Genomic DNA, 10,146 nt, shown 5'->3' on the forward strand with positions numbered 1-10,146 from the left:
AATTCCAAACTTTTCATTGCAGGCGATCTGGCTTAGGTACGAAACTACATAGCTGGACCAAAGTAAATCACCGGTCAAATTTGAGTTCAGACAGGACCGATCTGGTATGACGTACGATTGTAAGACAAAACGCATTATAATCATCGATGTCGTTTACCCCTATACAATCAGTCTGCCTTAGACGAAGATCTAACAGAACCGCACAAGCGAAATACAAAACTCACTGGCGGAGAAAGACAGTTGATAAAGAACCCTTACGAGGAATTCAGTTTCAATCGGAATCACTAGTTGTTGTGTGCAAAGAATTCACCTCATTATGTACATAACTATGGAATTCAAGAAATGCTTTCGGCTATTTTCGTCATTACTCTTGAATGGTCGTTTTTAATTTGTGGATATCGTTACATGAATATCCCCGAATAGCGTTTGCGGCTAAAAGTATAAATAAATAAAGGCTTATATAATAGCTTTTTAAGATACATAATACAAAAATGTATCCCGCATAAATACTGTGGGGTGGAAATGAAGTTTATGTAAACGTTTTACACGGTCACAATTCATCTATTATAATTTTTGCATTCGTGTTGCTCATTTTCCATCGTCCAATAATGATCAAGGATGTCTTCGCTTGTAAAGCGAACGTTCGGATCCGACTGCAGCATATTGGCGATCAAATCACGTACGCCATCACCTACATCGGACCAGTATGGATCTGGAAACTCGTAAATGCCCGATATAATGGCGTCAAAGAGTGGTTCCTGTTGATTATCGGGCGCCACACACGGTGGAGACCCGCACAGTAGTATGTACAAAATGATGCCAGCGGCCCACACGTCGATCTTTTGGATGCAAAAACGGGAATATTTAACTAACTTAATGAAGATTTAGTTTTGTTTCTCACCTTTAAACCATATTCGACTTCTAACAATATCTCCGGCGCGAAATAGGTGGGGGTACCACAAACGGCAAAAAGAAGATCGTTTACCTCGCATGCTAATCCAAAATCAGCGAGCTTTAGTTCAAGAACGTTTCCATGTTCATCTAGTTCTACCTGTAAATGTAAATGGTTTCAATCATTATTTGTTAAACAGATGATTAATTCAAATTACAAGGCTCCTACCAGGAGATTCTCAGGCTTAATATCTCAGTGCACAATGCCCATTGAATGCAGGTAAGACATGGCTGACGCCAAATGCCTTATCATAATTCGCGATTGACTTTCTAAGAATCGAGTGGCCTGAGTTATTGCATCGAACAGATCGCCACCTAAAATAATATATTTACATATTTTAGCTGGTAGAAACTGTACAGAAATCAACGCTTACCACTTACATACTCCAGTACCAGATACATATTTGTATGTTTCTCCACATTCATTATAAGTGATATTATATTCGGATGATCCAACTTTTTCATGACTCGAACTTCAGCATCAATGTAGTGCTCCTTGCCCTTGCATTTGTTTTTATCTATTATTTTCAAGGCATATAAATTTCCCGTTTGACGATGCATGATCTTCAGAACAATGGCAAAGTTCCCGTCGCCGATAATTTGTCCCAACGTGTAACTGCCCCGTATATCTGCTTGCAAGTCATCGAGCTCTATGCCAGGGTTTTTCAGTAAAGCAGCCTCTCTATGGTCATCAGGCGCGGGAGCGGCTTTAAATTCCTCCGAATGCACCAACGGGGGATAAGCCTTTTTGCTCTTGAAAGGCATCTTGGGCTTGGGTCCCATGCAGGTGGTCCCTGCCGTGCGCAGGGTCTTGCGTATGACATTAATAGCACGTTGCTCCTCCGCTTCCAACTTAAAATCCTCCGCAGTGTTGATTCTCTCTGTCCCATATGCAAAGAAAATATCATCCGGTCCAAAAAAATCTGCGAGTTGAACCACTGATATACCTGAAAGGGTAAATACCTTTCTAACATATCCCGTATCTAGGCGAACCACTTGGGTAATGGCGGTCAGTACGTGTTCGAAGCTTGGACTGTTACGCTTGTTTAACAACAAACGCATAATGTGGCGGGGCTTAGTTCCATTACGTATCAGCGTAACTATACGAGGATGAACCACAGTGTCACGGTTGATAAAGCGGGACGCGTTCAACGGAATCCTGTTGTCCACTCCTCCGCCACATACTGTAAGTGGTCCATTGCTACTTGCTAGTGATCCGTTTTTTAAGGGAGAGGCGGGTCTATAATTTTTAGCCAATCGCTGTTTATTCGATCGACTGTTGTTGGACAACGTCAAATTAACCAAAGGATGGGAGCCAGTGTTGTATTCCACCTTCTTAAATTGCTCGTTGTTGCAGGAACAAACGTAGCTCTGACCGTCCTCCAACTCATCGAGAGTGTTAATCTAAAAAAGCAAAAGCATGAGACTGTTTGAGAGTAGAGGCAACACCGAGGAGTACGCACCTTTTTCCCGCACATGCTATATATCGTGCGAACAGCCCCTGGTATCTTGACACTCTCCTCAAGCAACCGGGCTAAGTCTTCATAAAGACTCTCGAAGGATCGGTACCGTTCATTGGAGACAGGTATTGTTATGCCGGAATAGAAACGATCCCCATTGCGGAAGAATTTGATACGATGCGCTTTGCGTGTCGGAGTTCGGCTGCTCGAGATACGCTTTCTTAATCGTAAAACCACTTTCCATTGTTTTGGTTCCGGGCGTGGCTGACGTGGTTGAGGAGTCCCCACTTAACGAGCCATTCCTTTTTCCCACACTTCTATTGCCTGTTAAAGAACCGTGCCAGTTCTTCAGTTCATTATACTCCTTTTCCAGCTCACAGGTTGAACTATGCTTCAGGCGTTCAATGATAGTAGCCTCGGAGACAGCTTTGTTGGAAATATTCTTCTTTGATGTGATCTTGGGCGAGGCAGGCGCAGATGCAGAAGCTTTGAGGGAGGAAAGCTCCGTGGCAGTGCAATGTAGGCTGTTCACCGTCACTGTGTGGACTTCCATACTAAAGGAAAGCGGAAAAAAAGTTATATACTCAATAGAGCTTCTGCAGATAAAGCAATGTACTGCTCTCTCTTCTTATTGTATGATCTCTGGACTGCGTGTTAAAAGCATTGTTTAAATTAAATAAAAAAAGTATCAAATCCAACTAAAATAAAACTTTAATCAAAGTGTTGGTAAATAAAAGGTTTACAATTGTTTTGTAGGTTTTTAATTTTATATAGATCCCATTAGTAGTAATATAGCACGACAGAGTTTCATATATTAAAAACAAGAAATAACGCTATAATCGAGTACCTCGACTATTAGATACCCTTTACTCAGCTAAAGGGACCAATGGGAAATGGAGATATGGAAGCAAGGCGAGATTGAAATGCGCCACCTACCCGCGATCTCTATACATATATGGTTATGTGGGCGGTAGACATATTTAAGCGTTATGGGCGTTAGAGTGGGCGTGCCCAATTTTTTTTGGGTCAATCAATAGGTATTGACAAGACTAATACATTTCAGTTAAAATTTTTTCCCAGCATGAACATTTTGGGCGCATATTCGCGTGACAAACTTGCGCTGCGTACAAGCCTACGGAATCTAAATCTGAAATCCCAATTCTCTATCTTTGATAGTTTCCGAGATATTCGCGTTCATACTAACAATTTTTTGAAGCTTGTGAGCGGTTAAAGTGGGCGTGGCTAACTTTTTTTTAGGTCAATCGATAGGTATTGATGAGAACAATACACTTCAGTTAAAATTTTTATTCAAGCATCAAAACTGTAGGAGCCGCAACTTTGGGCGGTTTGTGGGCTCTAGAGTGGGCGTGGCACCATGCTAAAACCAACTTGCGCTGCGTAAGAAGCTCAGGATTCTGCATGCCAAATCCCAATAGCCTAGCTCTTATAGTTTACGAGATCTCAGCGTTCATCCGGACGGACGGACAGACGGACATGGCTAGATCGACTCGGCTAGTGATCCTGATCAAGAATAAAGAACTGTATGGGGTCGGAAACGCTTCCTTCTGCCTGTTACATACTTTTCGACGAATCTAGTATACCCTTTTACTCTACGAGTAACGGGTATAAATATTTAATTTATAACAGACACACAAGAATAAATTTTTAAAATGAATTATACAACGAATGAAAAAATATATAAAAATATAAATATATATAGATTAAAAAAAAATTTTTAAATACACTAAATGCATTATAAATATAATAGATCTTAAAATTTCCAAAAATGTTATATATAAATAAATTTAATGCCGAGCTTTTACAACAATTAATTCATAAACGTACACTAAACTAGGTAGAAATTTAAATGTATTGTTTATTTCAGTTAATTTTAACAATGTTTTTGTGATGAGCCGTAAAATTTATTTTATCGCGCGTAAGCAGTTTTTTCAATCGCTGGAATTAGAATGGCAACTGCTCTGCGAGGGAGCTTTCGACAGACAGAAAGGAGAGTGGTACTAAAAAGAGCGAATTACTGCCCTATTTACCAAAGGGTGCTCAACATGACCAGCACCCAACAAATCAAGCAGTGGCCAAGTTGGAAACAGTACCAGGCGCTCAGTAGCACCCACTGCAGAAGAGAATCAGCATATAGAATCAGCATATTATATGTTTCACTAACTCACCGAGTCACCGTCTCAGCGATACTCTGACCCGCCAATGCAGTCAGCACATTTTGCAGTGTCAGCCGAGCCAACTACGCAAAGTGCTACCACAATCAAAACTCCCTGACCTACCTACCTACCTACGTTAACTCAACCTCATCGCAGTTCCCGCATCGCCTGTGGTCCGGCATTACAGTAACCATAGTTACCATTGCCGCGACGCGATCGTCCTGCAAGTGTCTACTTCGGTTAGGCACAAACAAAAACAAAGATCATTATATTTCGATTTCTGTAAACATATACGGTAGTAAACTAAAATGGAACATTATCTAAATACTTAATCGGAAAGCTCTGTACATACAATGCTCCCCTGGGAACGACCATCCTAACCCACTCGTAAGAGCTCTAAAGGGGGAATGCGTGGCACACTTGCGATCTTTGGATTTATAACCATTAAGGTTATTTAACATTAATGTTGATGCATTATATTAATTTGAATTTGATATGTTGATGTTATGTCATTGTGTTATGTAAGAAAAATACTAAACTGTTATGGAAATCTCGCATGTATCACCGAATGAAAGACGGTCACTCTAGTCGGCAAAAAGAGACGCCACTTGCATAAAAAAATTCTTGAAGTACACGAGTTGACGAACGCAAAAGCTCAAATATATTGCAAAAGATCCAAAAATAAGTGATCAGCATATAACAGGTGTTTTCTTCAAACAAATCTTTCGACGACTACAACGACAGTGGCTTGTGTGGGTTAGAAGTCGGTCTTTCGAGCCCCATAATCCTTAATCGGTATAACCCTTACCAGGTAATTACCCCAACAAATGGTCTTTCGAGCCCCATAGTCCTTAACCGGTATAACCCTTACCAGGTAATTACCCCAACAAATGGTCCTTCTTAGCCTCCTGAACGGCACATGGATTACGCGAAACTAGAGCGCAATTTCATCAGCCAAAATTTGCAAGTGTATGTACTACCGAGCGTGATCTCGGACATGCACAGAACAGTCTTCACACATACATTGACGACGACTAGTGTGTGTGTACCTGTAAAATTTGGAACTGGACAAACACAACCTCAAAAAGATGCCTAAGACACGTCTCAAGAAGCAGAAGAATGACGACAATACGCCCAGGGAAATAGAGGACACGCCGCGACCAGGCACCTCTGCGGCGAATCTACTGGAGATTTCAATGGCAACGGTTATGCGAGGGGCAGCATCAACGCAGAAAGTTCCAGAAAGGTGGGACGAAGAAGCACAGTCTAACCGGAGCCACCAATCTCAACGATCCGTTAAAGCCCAAAAACTTCAACTTCAAATGGAGCATCTACAGAAGCAACAAGAGCTGAAAGCTAAACGGATGCAGCTTGAGTTCGAGGAGAAAAAGTTGGAACTGGAGATGCAGATGCAAATGACAGAAATTGAAGAAGACAACAGAAGCCAAGACGACCAAGATGATAACATCGGCGATGAGTACAACAACGGCACCAGGACACGTGAGTGGGTTAAGTCTTCTCAACGAAAGCAAACAGATCAGCCTGATGACATCAATTCAAATGCCATTGTTAGTTTTATGGCTAGGCAAACAATTAAACAGGAACTTCCCTTATTCAGTGGTGACCCTTTAGAATGGCCAATTTTTATTGCCGAGTATAAGAACAGTTCTCAAGTGTGTAAATTCACCGACTACGAGAACATCAATCGCTTGCGAAAAGCACTGACAGGTCGAGCCAAAGAATGTGTACAGTCACTTCTATAAGTGCCACAAAATGTAAATGAGATAATTGACATATTAAGAAATCGATTCGGAGACTGTAGTCATGTCGTGAAAATGATGATAGATAAAATTCGAGCTTTTCCTGTAATCAAAGAGGATAAATATGACAGACCTATCACTTTTTATGATATGATTACAAATCTCATTCAAACTTTACTGTCCTTCAATGATATTGATCAGATTCGTAACAATTTGCTGTTTGAGGAAATTCTAGAAAAAATTCAGGTTTCTCAAAGAATCTCATTCATAAAACATTTTCAAAAAATAAAGTCTGACGATCCGAAGATTATACTATTTCACGAATGGTTAGGTCAAACCATAAAAGCAGCAACATTGCTCGGATTCGGTCAGAATAAATCAAAAGACACAACACTAACAGTCTCAAGTCCAGTCAAGACATTTGAAAAATCCAAATACTATTGTAACTATTGTAAGTCTACTGATCATCACATAACAGATTGTCCAAAATTTAAATCCTTGAGTGTCGACAAGCGTTGGGAATTCACATCTCACAATAAGTTATGTATATCTTGTCTGGGTAGAAATCACATTATGAAAGACTGCAAACGCAAAAAGACTTGTAGGGCAGAAAATTGTAAGTTTAACCACAATTTTTTGTTGCATAAAGAGAAAGACAACACAGCAAGCGCTTCCCTTGATATGCCTAGTAATCCTGACCAAAACAAGACAATTCCCGACATGAACTGCAACATTAATTTCGGTTGTAACAAAGTATTACTAAAGGTCATTCCAGTCACACTAATAGGTCCACAAAAAGCAATCGAGACATACGCTTTACTTGACGAAGCCTTGACAATTTCATTGATCGATGAACAACTAGCGACTGACCTACAACTAGAAGGACCGACTAGTCCTTTAAAGATGCAGTGGACAAATAACGAGGTATATGAACAAGCGAACTCAAAGGTAGTTAGTGTGGGTATCCGAGGTAAGGAACAGACTTCCAAAGTATTTACTCTTCGAAAAGTTAAGACCGTATCATGCTTATATCTACCCCTTCAAACCCTTTCAATAAGCGACATGTCTGAGACCTACGAGTTTTTGAAAGACTTTTCCTTTTGTTCCTACCAAAACGCGCATCCAAAGATTTTGATTGGTCAAGACAATTGGTCAATCATAGTATCTCGGAAATTGAAATATCAATCATTTCAAGGACCTGTCGCTAGCAAAACGGCGCTGGGTTGGGTTGTACATGGAACAGTGGGAATGATTAGAGAAATTCCAGATAGAAATTATTCATGCCACGTATTTAATTGCGTAGGTTACGACAACCCTAACGATGACCTGGACATTCTACACAATCTGGTTAAATCCTATTGGTCCATTGAGAATGAGTTATTAACACCTCATGACTTTCCGACATCACTTGACGACAGAAGATGTTTGGAAATTGTTGACAAAACCCTCAAACGAATCGATGACAGATTTCAATGTGGTCTATTTTGGAAAAGTGACGACATTAAACTACCTGAAAGTTACAAAAATGCATACTCTAGATTGTTGTTATGCGAAAGAAAAATGGACAAAAACCCGGAGTACGGGAAAAAATGTAAACAAACCTTTGACTCCTACATACAAAATGGGTATATGAGGAAATTGACTTCTGCTGAGAAAACTAATATCACTCCCTTGACCTACTATTTGCCACACTTTGGAGTTCTAAATAGCAACAAGCCAGACAAACTTAGAATAGTTTTCGACTCGGCCTCCAAAAGCCATGGTTATTGTCTTAATGATTTCCTTTTGCCAGGTCCAGATCTATATAGCCAATTGTCAACAGTTCTAATGAATTTTCGAGAACACAAAATTGCATTTGTCGGAGATATCAAAGAGATGTTTCTCCAAATAAAAGTACAGGAGTCAGACCGTTGCGCACAAAGAATCCTATGGCGAGGCGACAACCGACAATCCGAACCGGACGTGTACGAAATACAAGTTCTATTTTTTGGCGCTAAATGTAGCCCAAGTATCGCCCAACAGGTCAGAAACAGAAACGCCTTAGATTTTCAAAATGACTATGACCAAGCCTGTAAGGACATAATAACAAAACATTACATGGATAACTATTTGGGTGGAGCTCCAGACATTAGTACAGCCGTAAAATTAATTAAGGACGTAACATATGTACACAAGGCAGGTGGATTCGACATGCGAAATTGGAGATCTAATTCTCCAGAAGTTTTAAATCAGATAACAGACAACACTCCATCGAAACAAGTCACAGAAAAGAATTTAACCGAAGAGAGAGTTCTAGGTTTAATTTGGGATCACAAAAAAGACATATTCACATACAATTTAAAGTTTTCTAAGTCCCATTTTGAACTTCTTAACAATCTCAGACGACCAACTAAGCGAGAAATATTAAAAATAACTATGTCCATTTTTGATCCCTTAGGGTTTCTTTCAAACCTTTTGATATCAAATAAAATCCTTCTACAAGCCATTTGGGATAGCGGAATCCATTGGGACGACTACATTACAGACGATCAATTTCAAATATGGAAGGCATTGTGTAACAGCTTAAATAAAATAAACGATTTTTACATTCCAAGGCAGTTGACTACACTTAGCATAAGTCATTGTAATGTTCAGTTACATATACTTTGCGATGCATCAAAATACGCATACGCATCTTGCGCGTACCTACGCTTCCAGTGTAACAGCCAAATAGAAACCACCCTGATTTCAGCTAAGTCGCGAGTAGCGCCACTTAAACCAATGTCAATTCCTAGACTAGAGCTTCAAGGAACCTTACTAGGAGCTAGGCTAAGCAAAGCTATTAAGGAAACGCTCAATCTCAGAATAGACTCAACTTTCATGTGGACAGATTCCGAGATAGTCTTATACTGGCTGAAAACGAGCAGCAAAAGGTTCAAGACTTTTGTGGCTCAGCGCTTGGGAGAGATACAAGAATTGACAAATTCAAGTGAATGGCGACATGTACCCTCAAAACTGAACCCCGCTGATAAAGCAACAAAGATCTCATCCTTTGACTTCTCATCAAATGAGTTATGGCTGACAGGACCGCCATTCCTTAGAAAAAATCAAGATCAGTGGCCATTAGGTAAAATCCCTCTAAGTCCAGACAGTTCTGATGCTAGCGATAAAGAGTTCGTAAATCTCACTACCATTCGAAAGCAGTCATTTATATTACCGGACGTCTCAAGGTTCTCCAATTGGATGAGATTCTTAAGAACAACAGCCTGGGTTTTGAGATACTTGACAAAGCTAAGACCAAATTTGAGAATATCTATCAATAATGAGCTAACAGCCACAGAACTTTTCAAAGCGGAAAAATTAATCTTTCTTAGCATACAACAAGACAGTTATTATCAGGAAATTGGAAAACTTAAATGTAATAAACGTGTATCAACTTCAAGCAGTCTGCATAGTCTACCCCTATTTTTCTCTAGCGATAATCTGTTAAGACTCAGAGGCAGACTAAATAATTTAAGTGAAGAGGAGATGAGTATCGACTCTAAAAATCCGATTATCTTAAGCAGAGATCATCCATTCACTAAATTACTCGTTCAGTACTATCACGTCGAAAATTGTCATATGGGAACCGAAACTGTAATTGCCAACATCCGCCAAAGGTTTTGGATTACAAAATGTAGAAGTACAGTAAAGAACATCATTCGAAATTGTCAGCAATGTAAAAACAAAAAAGCCAGGCCGCAACCACCTCTAATGGGTCAGCTTACAAGTTGCCGTATAAAGCCAACCGAAAGAGCCTTTTTGAAAGTAGGTATTGATTAT

General features: G+C 39.9%; 1 pseudogene; it reads right to left on the reverse strand.

Moving 5' to 3' along the window:
- Positions 1-497: 497 nt before the first annotated feature.
- Positions 498-2,964, reverse strand: LOC119562530 (annotated as a pseudogene).
- Positions 2,965-10,146: the final 7,182 nt, after the last annotated feature.

Source organism: Drosophila subpulchrella, unplaced genomic scaffold (assembly GCF_014743375.2).
Source record: "Drosophila subpulchrella strain 33 F10 #4 breed RU33 unplaced genomic scaffold, RU_Dsub_v1.1 Primary Assembly Seq55, whole genome shotgun sequence".
In the NCBI taxonomy this organism is placed as follows: Eukaryota; Metazoa; Arthropoda; class Insecta; order Diptera; family Drosophilidae; genus Drosophila; species Drosophila subpulchrella.